Source organism: Nicotiana sylvestris, chromosome 3 (assembly GCF_000393655.2).
Source record: "Nicotiana sylvestris chromosome 3, ASM39365v2, whole genome shotgun sequence".
In the NCBI taxonomy this organism is placed as follows: domain Eukaryota; kingdom Viridiplantae; phylum Streptophyta; class Magnoliopsida; order Solanales; family Solanaceae; genus Nicotiana; species Nicotiana sylvestris.
Genome location: NC_091059.1, coordinates 181337365 through 181351048, shown reverse-complemented (window position 1 = coordinate 181351048; position 13684 = coordinate 181337365). Strand labels below are relative to the sequence as shown.

General features: G+C 40.9%; 2 long non-coding RNA genes across 2 annotated transcripts; one reads left to right on the top strand and one right to left on the bottom strand.

Annotated features, from left to right (window-relative positions):
• The first annotated feature begins 513 nt into the window (after positions 1 to 513).
• Positions 514 to 10710, top strand: LOC138886951 (uncharacterized). The gene is made up of 3 exons (XR_011405912.1): positions 514 to 953; positions 9281 to 9347; positions 10457 to 10710. It is a non-coding gene; the product is annotated as an uncharacterized lncRNA (long non-coding RNA).
• On the bottom strand, positions 3861 to 5139 carry LOC138886950 (uncharacterized). Its single transcript, XR_011405911.1, has 2 exons — positions 4832 to 5139; positions 3861 to 4179 (listed from the first exon to the last, which is right to left on the bottom strand). It is a non-coding gene; the product is annotated as an uncharacterized lncRNA (long non-coding RNA).
• Positions 10711 to 13684: the final 2974 nt, after the last annotated feature.

Genomic DNA, 13684 nt, shown 5'->3' with positions numbered 1-13684 from the left:
TCACCAGCCACAGACTTTCTCTTCTGGGCGGTCGTACTCTTTGGAGGCATCGCTAAAAATAAACGTTGTAGACATGTGATTTTTGATCCTCCCCAAGATTTTTCATATTTTAGCATGTAAATATTTAATTTAGGCCCAATATAGCTATTTCAACTCATTTTTACTCTTTTACTTTATTTTATTACAAGAAAACGAAAATTACAAAAATAGTTTCATTAATGTTTTGTAGTCATTTTAATTTTGAAAAATACCAAAAATAGTTTTGTTTTAATGGTCAGTCTTATTCTAATAGTTATTTTGCTTACGTAGGATTAATTAATAAAGGATATCGTATTTTTAGTCTCGTTCGCGGGGGAAAGAATAAAACTTAGGCTCGAGCAGCCCATTTTAGGCCTAATTTTGGATCTAACCCATAATTCCCAAGTCCATAATTCTAGGCCCATACCCCTTAACCTAAAAAAACCTATAAAACAAACAAGACCCTAGCTAAAGGGAGACGCTAGACAACAAAAAGAAAGATCCGCCGTTTTGGCTTCATCCCTCGAATTCGCTCTATCATTTCCTTGGTTTCAACTCTTTAGATACTTCCTTTATTTATTCATTTTTATTGCTTCCATTTCGATTTCCTTTACTTAATTCATCTCCCATTCCAAGTTCTGAAAGGGATTCTGATTTATCCTTATTTGGAGCCGAAATGTTTGCTCCATTTTAGCTCAAATCGATGTCATGAAATTTCATATATTCTCCTTTCCATTTCGGCATCGACTAGATGAATCTAGACAAATTTTGAGCATACCGAATTCTTTTCCGGAAAACAATTGATCTTAATCAGTAAGAGTCGAGATGGGTGTTTGATTTTTTGGGCTTCCGTCGAGGTCGAGTTTGCCGACTCGCTGGTGTTTGGTCCAGTTGTTGAATTGTAAACCTTTAAAATTCAGATTTCGACAATAAAGGTCTGTTTCTTTTACATATATACTATGTCTTTCTAATTTGATTCCAGAATTTTGGTTAAACGAGTATTCCATTGAGTTTTTATATTTATGTGAATGTTCATTTCATGTCTCAAATGTGGGTTTACTTAAGAAGGTGATTTTGAGCTTGCTGGTATTAAAATACATTTAGCCATTTCTTAGCGTGTATGTTTGTTGATGTTCTTAAGGTGAAATTCATTTGTTATAAGGTTTTGTTAGTTTCGTGATTAATTTGAAATGTGACGCGAATTTGATCAAGTTTGGTTGTCTTGTTTTTTGGTTCTGAGTTGTTCTAATGGGCCGTTTGATAAGCGTTTAAGCCATGGGGCCATGTGATGTGATATTAATTGCTTTGTTCTTTAATTGATTTGGTTCGTTTTACTGTTATTGACGTCATGAAAATTTAGTACGTTTTCTTTCATTTTGTAATCAATAATCTCAAAGTTTGGGATGAACAATGAACCTTGTAATTTGTTTTAGACACGTAATTAAAACATCACAATTATGAGTACGGTTCCCGTGGCATAGTTGTGATACTTAAACAACAACAACAACAACAACGACCCAGTATAATCCCACAAGTGGGGTCTGGGGAGGGTAATATGTACGCAGACCTTACCCCTACCCCGAAGGGTAGAGAGACTGTTTCCAGGAGACCCTCGGCTCAAAAAAGCAATAGGAGATGATATATTAGTACCATAAAAATGCGTAATAAAAATAACAACAATAACAACAACAATATATAAGAGATATGAAATATGAAATACAGGATACAAAATACGAAATACGAAATAGATGGCTGGTATAGTACAACTAGAAGGGAAAGCCCTGCATCAATAGACGACCAATGACATTCCTAGTCTAACTCCTAACTGGATAGTCTCCCTCTATTGTGCTGTAGAAATATTCACACTCTCCCCTAACCTACAACCTTAATGCTTGACCTCCATAATTCCCTATCAAGGGCCATGTCCTCAGTAATCCCAAGTCGCGCCATGTCCTGTCTGATCACCTCTCCCCAATACTTCTTAGGTCTTCCTCTACCTCTCCGCGTGCCCACTACAGCCAGTCGCTCACACCTCCTCACCGGTGCATCAGTGCTCCTCCTCTGAATGTGCCCGAACCATCTGAGTCTTACTTCCCGCATCTTGTCCTCCATGGGGGCCACACCCACCTTCTCTCGAATATCTTCATTCCTAATCTTATCCATCCTTGTATGCCCGCACATCCACCTCAACATCCTCATCTCTGCTACTTTCATCTTCTGGATGTGTGAGTTCTTTACCGGCCAACATTCAGTTCCATACAACATGGCAGGCCTAACCACTGCTCTATAAAACTTACCTTTTAGTAACGGTGGCACTTTCTTGTCACACAAGACTCCCGACGCTAACCTCCACTTCATCCACCCCACCCCTATACGGTGTGTGACATCCTCGTCAATCTCCCCGATCCCCTGCATAACCGATCCAAGGTACTTGAAACTACCTCTCTTGGGAATGACTTGAGAGTCAAGCCTCACTTCAACTCCCGCTTCCGTCGGCTCAACTCCAAATTTGCACTCGAGGTATTCCGTCTTCGTCCTACTCAACTTGAAACCTTTAGACTCAAGAGCATGTCTCCAAATCTCTAGCCTCTCGTTGACGCCGCCTCTTGTCTCGTCAATTAGAATAATGTCATCAGCAAATAGCATGCACCATGGAACCTCCCCTTGAATATGATGAGTCAGTGCATCCATCACCAGGGCAAATAGGAATGGGCTGAGCGCAGACCCTTGGTGCAACCCCGTAATAACTGGAAAGTGTTCAGAGTCGCCTCCTACTGTCCTAACCCGAGTCTTAGCTCCCTCATACATGTCTTTAATCACCCTAATAAGTAGTTGTGATACTTAATTAGTTTTAAATATAAACATTCGTAGTTGAATGCTTTTTCCTTTAATAATTTGAGGCATGCCATGCCAAATAAAATCCCGAAATCCATGGCCCTCATTCAATTAATTTTTATCCTTAGAATTCGAGGCGTGCCATTTAATTGAATCTCCATGTCCCTCGCAGATTTAAAATGCATAGCTGCTTTAGGCGTGCTATTTAATAGTTTACCTTCTTAAACTCGGGTGCGCATTTATGTGACCCAAATCAAAATTTCAATAACTTCAGACAAAATGTGTTGCGGACTGCGGGTGCATTTATGTGACGTGGTGCAAGTCGTATTTTAAATGACGTTGCAATCTTCCTTAAAAATGAATAAAAGCGGTTATAAAGTTAAAATTGAACCATAGGCTAAAACATGTATTAAAATCAGATAATAGGCCAATTGTAACAGTTGAGCGACCGTGCTAGAACACAGAAATGTCTAACACCTTCTCCCGGGTTAACATAATTCCTTACCCGAATTTCTGTGTTCGCGGATTGTAAAACAGAGTCAATCTTTCCTCGATTCAGGATTTGAACCGGTGACCTGAGACACCATAAATTATCCTAAGTGGCGACTCTGAATTTTAAATAAAATAGTCCCGTTTTGATTGTCAGTTAATTTGGAAAAACTCCCTTATATACTCCCTTACGGGGGTGTAGGTAAAAAAGAAGGTGTAACAAACGTATCGTTAGGAACATGAATTCTTGTATCACACGATCTGAGATAAAAAGAGAGGATAACATCCTATATGTCTTGTAGCCTTCTGTTTATAAGTGTAGTGCACGACACCCATAAACAAGACTCTACTAGACACGGTCTGTGGACAACCCTAAGATAGAAATGCTCTGATAACACTTTTGTTACGACCCAAACCGATGAGCCACGACGGGTGCCTGAGTCCTACCTGTCAAACACCCCTAAGCATGCGTCTAAGATATGAACCTGAATAACATCTGTTACATTATGAAAATAACATACGTAAAGGAAACCTGACATCAAGACATATGTACGTATACATGCAGAATATAGTGGGCGAGCCGGCAAGGCTGCTATAGACAACTATACATCCAAACCTGAAAGCCGACAAAGCCACATACAACCTAACTAGATATACTGTACATAGACCTCTAACAGAAACATAACTGTACAAAGACAGGATTGAGCCACGTCATACCCATATACATACATATATACAAACATATCGTACCAAAACAAAAATAGCTCCGGATCAAGTGGAGCACGCCAACTCTCGCTGATCAAGAATCCTAAGAAGGGGGATCGCCAGCTTGCCAACCTGCACTTGCGGGCATGAAATGCAGGCCCCGTGAAATAGAGTATCAGTACGAAAAATGTACTGAGTATGTAAGTCATAAAAATTAGTACGTAAAAGACATAGATGAAACATGGAATAAGGAAACACATCTTTAAATCTAAATAACTTTATAAATTCTAAAACGTTTATAATGTCATGCACGTGCGTATAAATGTCGTTCCATGCATAAGTATGGGTGTACATAATATCATCAAGCCACTGAGGGCATCCCATCATATCATCTCGGCCACTGTGGGCAACATCATCAACATATACCAGCTGATTAGGTGGTGATGCGTATATAACGACGTAACCTTTTCCCATATCCCATATACATATATTTACATATATACACGTATATAGCACCATCTGGTCATGGGTCAATGCACATGTATAAATGAGTGAAATGCATGAAAAATACGTAAAACAATCTCAATATTCCTTCTGGATAAACTTTTCCAACTGTGTATTATTCTGAGACCCATAAACAAAAGATAATAATACGTGGGGAATCAAGAATATAGACACCCCTACTATTTCTATAAATAGAGTAATTTATAGAAACTGCGTATTTGCTCGTTTCTTCAGTATAGCTTGGACCATGCCAAAAGAAAGAAGGGAGACCTTAACATACCTATTCCTTGAATTATTTGCACGAAACGAAGCTTCTGCTTCTTTGAATTTGAACGAAATTGTTGCTTGGAATCTATAAAACTGAAACAAAATTGTTTCTGCTTGGCTAAATTTTTGGGACGTTAGTCCCTTTTGTCCAAATCAAGAAAATCAATCTTCTAACCTTTCATGTTGGCTTGGAATGGATTGAACAAAATCTCCTACTAACCCATCTACTGTTTGTACTTGTAATGGAAGGGAGAATGGGATTTTGTTGTTTTGGCAGAAAGCAACATTTTGCTAAGTCTTTAAAATGCCAAGTCTTTCCAAGTTTTTGATTTCAAGCAATGAAATGAATTGAAGCTTAAAATTGGATCAGATTATTCAAGTCTCACCCAGACTTTAATGTTAAGTCATGACTTGGTCATATTAGGTAGACACCTATACCCATGTCAATATGACTCACCTTTCTTGAATAGTGACCTTGTGCCACGTTCCTTTGGGTATAATTGATTAAATTTTGTCTGCTTATTAGTTAACTAGGTAATGTTCTATTACCCGGTATTTAATCAATTATCCGCATAATTTAAAAATTATCACAAATTACTTAAAATTTTATTTATTTTTAAAATACTTCATATATATTTTATATATTATACTACCGTTGTCATATGGTACCTTGCATGGTACTAGTTTATAATTATCGGGTATTATCGCGCGACCCATATTTTACTCCAAATTGGCCACTTTCAACGAAACTCATTTTCTTTAATCCGTGTACCCCTTTATAACACTTATTTATCGCTTGTTATAAATAGTGCAAGTACGTTAACGTCAAGATGATCTCATCCACGAGTCTACGTCAATTAACCGAAAACGAAACTTTTAAAGTACGAAAATGCGAGATATAATAGATCTAACAGGGTCACCTGCGATGCTGCTGGAGTCGGTGCCAGCTGAAGGCTGTATGACGATATGCTACTGTGATGCTCGTTTGGCTAATGGAGGTCACCCGACATATCATCTCTAGCATCCTCAACAGGTGCCGGAACATATGCCTCAACACCCCCTTGCTGGGGACCACCTCATTGCCGGCCCCCACGACCCCGTGGGACAACCCTACCTTGTGGGGGCATCCCTGCCTCGTGGGACAGCCCTGCCTCATCGTCCCCTCATACGTGGGACATGCATACCTCGATGGTAGTGTTCTAATGCCACATAAGTAGGGATGCGCTCTAAGCGCTCGTCCTCTCTGGCTCGATGCAGTGTCCAGGCAGCCAATTCTATAACCTGCCGGCCATACTCCTACAAAGCGATCGTAGGATCGCCGGCATACTGCTGCATCTATAGTCCCAACTAGTGGACTAAATGTATATCAATTGCATGCACAATATGTAAAATATAAATTATAGAATGCTATATCACAGTTATAAGTAAGAATACCAAAAAACATACCAGTGCCTCGTGCCTCCCGACGTATGGAACATACCGATCGCCAGCTCAATGAATGGGGTTCCCGATGAAAAGTCGGGTAACACCATGGTACCAGGGCATATAATCATGCTCAGTATTCTGTCGACTCTGTGAGGGGGAGGGGGGAAGGGGCAAATCCATTGAAATCGCTGGTCCCAATTAAATATCTGATCTTGTAGCCATGCCAAATATGCATCGTCCACCCTGGTACGATCATCCCTCTAGTAATGTGTGGTCTCCCAGGTGGGCGGTGTCGGTACGATCTGCAGCCTACCAAAGTGGCGAAGTACCCGCTCGGTGGCATGATGCTCCACAATATCAAGGCAGAACAACGGGATGGAAAAGCCCCATATCTCATGGCCGGCCGAGCAATAACAGGGCAAGCCAGTTAACACCGCGTCGCTATATGGAGTCCATATGAACTATTAAGGAAGAACAGAAAACGTTAGTATACACAACTTGTGTTTGAAGCAATGACAAGTAAACTTAGACATACATTTACCTGTGCGCCATCCAACAAATCCAATATATCCATTCACAAGGAGAGATTATGTCGAGCCTCGTCCTTGCACATATGTCCTCGCCATAGAACCCACCTTCTAGCTAGAGGGAAGAACTCCAGTGGTACATTCGGATCTAATGGTGGTAGAGGTGGCTGCAACTGCAGGAACCGCTCTTAGGCCCAAACCTAACATACAAAGTTGACGTAAAATTTAAGATATATATTTACTAGGTATGCTAAAATGAATAGAGTATTCGAATATATTGTCACCTATAGTAGCAGCAAAAATCCAGCAACCTCACGCTGGGTGCCCATGCTCGCCCTGCACATATGCCTGTACAAGTAGGCGAGAACAACAGAGCCCCAACTGTATTGGGGTAAATCATCTAGCCACTCAAGATGATGAAGAAATCTCAAGCTGACTAGGTTCCCTGAAGTGTTCGGGAACAAGACCCCTCCAAACAACAGGAGTAGCAGCAACCTCGTATACCGGTCAACATGATAATCCGGTGTATCGCCATCGATCTGAGGATGCAATACCTCCAACCACAGTCGAATAGTCGTCAACAAAAAATGACTGGTCCTATGCAGTACATTCTCATCCTCTGGCCAGAAAGCAGTGAGCCATTGCAGCATGTCCAGGTACTGCACACGTGTCATCTTTCTCATGCCAGGCGGTAGAGCAACGGACAGTCCATCAACATGCAACCCATATAAAACCTCCACGTCCTGTAGTGTAATGGTGGCCTCGCCAATGGGCAGGTGGAATGTGTGCGTCTCCGGCCTCCACCGCTCTATCAGGGCCGTGACCAAACACCAATCGAGCTGCAGCCGCCCAATCTCCTAAATCCTGTAGAAACCCGTCTCCATGTTAGTTTGTAAATTAAATAATTATTTTTTATAAATAAATATTCACATATGGGTTCCAGGCTCTATATTTGGAGCCCAGTTGTAATGACCTGACCGTTCGTTTTGAGCTTTTGCATTTTGCTCGCCAATTCTCGGGCATGACTAGCCCCGTGTGCTGTTTTATGACTTATGTAAATCGTCGGTTTTGGTTTTCAGGATAATCAGAATAGATTTGGAAGAACAATTCTCAGTCTGAAGCTTTAAATTTGAAAGGTTTGACCAAGTTTTGAATTTTTAGTATTCGATCTTGGATTTGGAGTTTTATGATTTGGTTAGCTCCGTTAGGTGATTTTGGATTTGGGAGCACATCCAGAATGTATTTGGAGGTCCGTGGTAGATTTAGGCTTCAATTGGCGAAATTGAAAATTTGGCATTTTTCGATCAGCAGTGGAAATTTTGATATCGGGGTCGGAATGAAATTTCGGAAATTGGAGTAGGTCCGTTGTGTCATTTGTGATGTGTGTGAAAAATTTTAGGTCACTCGAACGAGGTTTGATAAACTTTTTGATCGAATTAGGAATTCGGAAGTTTTGGAATTCTTATGCTTGAATCCGAGGGTGATTCGATGTTTTGATGTTGTTTTGATTCCGAAGGTTGGAACAAGTTTTAATGATGTTATGGGATGTGTTGGCATGTTTGGTTGAGCTCCCAAGGATCTCGGGTGAGTTTTGGGGTGGTTTCGGACCATTTCTAGGCCATTTCTAGTTGCTGGTGTTTGGCTTTAGGGGTGTACAGAGCGTTAGCATATATCTGACCGCGTTAGCATCGAGAAAATTTGGAAAAATGGAGTTGTGCTATGCAATCGCGTAAGTCTTCCCTCGATCGCATAGAGTAAAATCTCTACTGCACTGAGCTGACTTTGGAAGCTTATATCTCACAATCTATAAGGGATTTGAAGATCTAAAAATAAAAGTTGTAGTCCTTGATGTATAGTTTTCAGAAAGTTAAACCAATTATAATTTAGAGATTTGAACAAAAAGTTATGACCATTATACTAGAGGATATCTGGAAGAGTTGGAGAAGGCTGTTGGAAAAATTTGTTCTAAGAGATCGCGGGGGAATGGCCGCGATCGCATAAGGTAAAAGAAGGGTTGGAAAATTTGTGCTTTGCTATCACATTAGTTTGTTCGCGATAGCATAGGATAAATGCCTGGGCAGATTATAAAGTACTTTATTTCGAGGATTTCGGCCATTTTTGCATTTTTGGAGCTATAGAGCTCGGATTGAGGCGATTTTTGAAAGGATTTTCAGAGGATTGATTGGGATAACTGTTCTTCACTAAAATTTGGTTAAATCTCATGATTATGTCTTGATTCTTATCATTTAATTTGGGAATTTAGGGTGAAAATTGGAAAAAATCAAAAAAGGTTTGGAGAGTTGATTTTAGGGATTTGAATCACCATTTGATGTCAGATTTTGGTGAATTTGATATGGGTTTTCTAGTTTTGTGATTTATATCGGATTTTGAGACGTGGGCCCGGGGGCCGGGTTTGAACCAATTTCGGGATTTTTGAGTTAATTTGATTATTTTCACTTGGGCTTTGTTCCTTTAGCTTATACTGATGATAATATACTGATTTTGGTTAGATTTGGAGCATTTGGAGGCCGATTCGAGAGGCAAGGCATCGCGGGCTAGAGTTTGGACCGGATAGAGGTAAGTAATGCTTGTAAATATTTGTCATGAGGGTATGAAACCCCAAATTTCACATCGTTGTGCTACTTTGAGGTGACGCACACGCTAGATGACGAGCGTGGGGTCGTGCACCGTTGGGGGTTGTGACTTAGTCCGTTCCGTAGGACTGTTAAGTCGCGTATTTGATTGCAAACTGTTTGATATCATTGTATTTTGGAAATTATTACCATGTTTTGGGCTGAATGCCATGTTTGGGCTTCGTACCAACTGTTTTGGACCCTTAGGAGATTTTTACTACTATTCCTTACTATTTTGACTTCATATTTGTACTCAGTCATGCTGTACTCTACTGTTTTCATAACTCAGCCATATTTACTCCGTTTTGACATTTTAAATAATATTTTGGGCTGAGCATCATGTTTTATTATGCCCGAGTGGCTTTGAGAGAATTCTGACTGAGTGAGGCCAAGGGCCTATTTTGTGAGGATATTATGGGATCGGGCTACGCGCCGTAGCAGTGTTGTACTGATTCATGATTGTGAGGCCGATGGCTTGATTTGTTATGCCACAAGGTGGCTTGATATGTGGTCGAGAGCCTATTTGATTATGCCACGAGATGGCTTGTTCTTGCGCTTGGGCTGTAAAGGGCCCCTCCCGGAGTCTGTACACCCCTAGTGAGTGCAGGTACCTAGTGTGAGTGATATGATGTAGCCCGAGGGGCTGTTGTTGTTTCATATTGTTGCCAGGGGGGCAGTTCTTGATTCATGTTATGCCCGGGGGGCTGATTACGAGTGATTGTGAGGTAGCCCGAGGGGCTGGTTCTGTTGATATTATGCCCGAGGGACGATTTATGGTACATGTTTTCGCCCGAGGGGCTGTTTACATTTCTATCATGTTTACTCACTATTTTATCACTCGTTCGAAACTATTGAAAAATTATTTTAAAAGGTTTTTACCGAAACTGAGCATGATTTTACAAAGTAAATGATTTCTGTACTGTGCTGGAAATGTCCTGCATTTGTTGTAGCATTTTGACGTGGTTTATGTGTTTTCTTACTGCTCAGCTTTCATTTACTTTTATTACTTACTGAGTTAGCATACTCACATTACTTCCTGTACTGTGTGTGCAGATTCAGGTAATTCTGAACCCGGTAGCGGGTGTTGGTTGCTTAGTGGCAGCGTCATCGGAGTTAGCAAGGTAGCTGCCCGACGTTCGCACCTCTGCTCTTCTCCCTCTTATCTTTCTTAGATTGTTTTTAGTATATTTTCAGACTCTTCATTGTATTCAGACCTTAGTAGATGCTCATGACTTGTGATACCCCGATGTTGGGCTTGTGTATTTATTCCGCACTGTTCATTTAGACTTTCATTATGGAATATTTGATTAATTAAAGACTTAAAAATGACTTTTATTGATTAATGGTTAATTCAGGAGTTGTGTCGGCTGGCCTAGTTTCACGATAGGTGCCATCATGACCAGGTTGGTTTTAGGGTCGTGACAAGTTGGTATCAGAGCCTAGGTTACATAAGTCTCGTGAGTCATGAGCAGGTTTAGTAGTCTCCGGATCGGTACAGAGATGTCTATACTTATCCTCAGGAGGCTGCAAAACCTTTAGGAAAAACTTCACATTTTTGAATTCTTATCGTGCGTCCTTGATTCAGCTTGAAATGTAACTCTTTGAATTCCTTCCACGCGTTCGTATGCGCGTATGAGCGCTCGATATCAGCTGTGTATTGACGTCTTGTGATTCCCTGATCGAGGGGGGAGATGTGACCTCAGTGTGTTGATGTTGGGCCAGTCTGGAGGACTTGAGGCCGGATTTTGCCTATAGCTTGAGCTTTGAGGCGTTGATCGTGTAGGCATGTGCTTTTGGATCTATATGTCCGATAATATCCCTATTAGTGGGAGTGATGGCTGGATGACTATTTGATGAGTATGATGTGACTGCGAGATGTGTTCACATGATTTGAATGAGACGAGAAGGGTCTGCTTGGGGGTAGTAAGAACTATTCGCTGCTTGATTTCCATCGTGATTTGATGTATGGCTCGAGTTGTGGGTGTGTTGAAAGATCTTTTCATGTTGTCTAGTTATGAAGTGAAGTAGATTTCACGTTGTGATATGAGTTCAGATAAAGAGATGTTAGATTTAGGCGAAGCAGGTGGGTTATCTCCTGCAAGTGTTTTGAAGTTTGTGCGATCCTTATGTTGTCTGTTGGAAGATCTCTTTTACAAGTGAAATATATATGTTGCAATTTACATTTGGGTCACTTAAGAGAGTGGGCTTGACTGTTACAAGGGTGAACGCGAGATTTGCAGAAGATTTTAAGTACTAAATGGTCTGTGTTGCACGAGCTTATGAAAGATTGAGTTTAATCTCACTATGGTACTATGGCAGTAATAAAGTATATGCATTATGAGTTATTGTGTGTTTTGATCTATGGCTTTGAGCCAAGTGGGGGGGGGGGCTCTACTATTGATTAGTTGATTACACGGTTATGTGCTATGTTGGTTACAGTTTGAGGCGTACGGGTGAATCAGTTATGGCTTATGGAGGTTGAGACCGAGGATGGCTCGAGTAAAGGAAATTTCAATAAAGGTTATGTTATGCTTTATGGGTGTATGAGAATCATGGAATGACTTGAGTTGTTATTGGTAAAGGATATACGGTGCATAGAGCAGGAATTTGTTTGGTTGCATTAAAGCGGGGTTACTTATTTAGGTGTTGCTGCACTAATGAGGAACATGTTGACCGGTTCATTTGGTCAGTCTAATTGAGGTTTGACCAGGGTAGATGACTCCCGAGAATGGTTTTGAAGGATTCAAGATCTACATGTAGTAATTGGGAATCTTCAGGATGCATATTTGGCTAGGAACGGAGGGTTTACATTGGAGGGTGACAAGGCTTGTGGTATTTTTATATCATCATAGATTTTACACATCGGTATCAAGAAGGTGAATGCAATGGCTTTAGATTCGTAGGAAGTCTCTTCAAGGTAAACATTTCGAATGTGGTATTTTTGGGGATATTTGAGAGAGTATTTAGCGGCTTGTGAGTCTTAGACGGTGTGGTTTTATGCTTGGGTCTCGTGTGATGAGTCTGGGTTGAGGAATTGCGGTATTATGACAAGGAGAAGTATCAATTTGAAGGTAGTTTAGAAGCAACTAGGATCAATAGGATAGCATGATAGTAGGCCAGATCGGCATGGTAAGGATATGATTAGTTCTTTGGATGATTACGAGGTAATGAGTTTCTACAGGTGTTTCGCGGCAATGCTCCTGGGTTTTAGTGGCTTGCGTAGCTTGGTTGAGTTTGAAGGATTCAGTCCTGGCGATTTAGTTTTGTGCAAATGGAATTCGAAGAGTTCTTGATGGTTTCTACCATGGTTAGAGTTGTATATTTTCTACGAGCATGAGGAGCATGTGATGTATAGTGATTTTCTTCTAGATGGGATCACTGGAAAGTTCTTGGCTAGTTGAGTACGTAGTTGCTTATGGCTCGAAAGGGATATGAAGTTCTCATGTCTATCCTAGGATGGTATGATATATGCGGTATGTTGTGTAAGATTGAGATTTGCATGTGTAAGGTCACGGTTCAGTTCTAAAAGGAAGGTCATAAAATTCTTAGGCGGCACGGGCAGTTTTAGATGACTAGATAAATGAGATCACTGATTGGTGTGGCTTGATTAGGGTATAAATTTTAGAAAGGGCGATGTGTTTGAGTTGATGATACTTCATTAGTATTGCGGCATTCTCTTGTTGGATCGACTGCTGATATTCGAGTTTGCTTGGTGGCACAGAAGAATTATAGAAGTACCTCTCATGGAATGATTGGGTATTAAAGGTGTGTTGTATATTCGGACGGTGGAGTTGAGATCAGATATGGTGATTCACGTGCTGTATGGATTTGGAAACTGGGAGTCCTCATAAACAGGTTAGGTCGTGGTTGTGGACCGCGTATATCGGTCTTGTGTGATAACTATTGGAGGTTTGGAGACCCGAGTGGATCCTTGTTGCTTAGTATGCTAGATTTTGGTGTGATATTGGGTATGAACTGGTTGTCTCCGTGTCATGTTATTCTGGGCTGTTGCTCTAGGACGACGACGTTAGCTATGCCGGGAATGCCACAGATTGAGTGGCGAGGTTTGACGGATTATGTTTCTAGTAAGGTGGTTTCATTTTTGAAGTCCCAACGGATGGTTGGAAAGAGTTGCCTTTCTTATTTGAGCCTTTGTGATGGATGTCAGTGCAGAGAGTCCTACCATTGATTCTGTTCCGGTGGTGAGGGATTTTTTGGGTGTGTTTCCTGCTGCCGGACATGTTGTCGGTCAGGGTTGTTGATTTCGGTATTGCTTGGGTG